Source organism: Schistosoma haematobium, chromosome ZW (genome assembly GCF_000699445.3).
Source record: "Schistosoma haematobium chromosome ZW, whole genome shotgun sequence".
NCBI lineage: Eukaryota > Metazoa > Platyhelminthes > Trematoda > Strigeidida > Schistosomatidae > Schistosoma > Schistosoma haematobium.
The window spans coordinates 30736878-30737889 of NC_067195.1; positions in this window are offsets into that span (position 1 = coordinate 30736878).

The window sequence follows — 1012 nt, forward strand, 5'->3', positions numbered from 1 at the left end:
ATAATAATATAGGTTGAATACCCCTAGCAAGTCTGGAAAATCGATATACAAAATATCCGAAAACTAAAACTAAAAAAATGAAATAGTGAAGTTTGGAAAGAACTGGAAGATATTTTTAGTGTACAGATCGACCCACCACTTGAAAGCTCCTCATACACAGGAACTAAATAATTCTGATACAAGGCTACCTCATACATATACAGAAGACAAACAGAAATGGTCTAACGTTTGGAATTAGTGATATGCTTGGTTCTAAACACATGCGTATATCACTGACGTAGATGATCTATGTCGAAAGATTGCGGGCCTACTCGAGTTAGACGGGAACAGTGTGACTAGCAGCTAACTTCGAAGTCACATCTCGCAGTCAGAACCTAACGAGGTTTACCTCACTGTCACATCAAAGTACTACTGCTGCTTTGGAGATCGTATAACACAGAGGACTTTATTACAGAATTATATTAGTTAGAGTAGGAATAAGTGAAATTGTGATCACTACCACATGGGCCAGTTCACGGCGTACGATTAATTGTTGGTTGTCCATGACTTTTTACAGTGGTTGATGATCTATTTAATATTCAGTTACCCAACTGCCGGATGATTTGGTCAGGGCTGAGGGACAATTCACTGGCCCTACACATGCAAGTCGTCATAGGAATACTAAGATGGACATTTAGAAGCTGAAAATTGGTCTCAAAAGCTCCGTAACAGAATGTAGCCTAGATCGCTGATCGAGTTTTTCTAACTAAAAGTAATTATTAAAACCTAAGTTGGCAATTCCTGCAACGTACAGACAGTTACTAACACTTGTCTTTATGCTACATCCCTACCTTGGGGGAATGACTGAGTATCCGAAAATCAAGCACGATAATATTCGTTAAATCTATAAATGACATTAGGTATGACTGGCATACTATTCCCATCAATAGTAATTAAAGTATATGGTTTCACCGGGTGGAAACTGAACATCGTACGTTTTTAACCGCGTATTTAACAGTAGTGCCAACATACG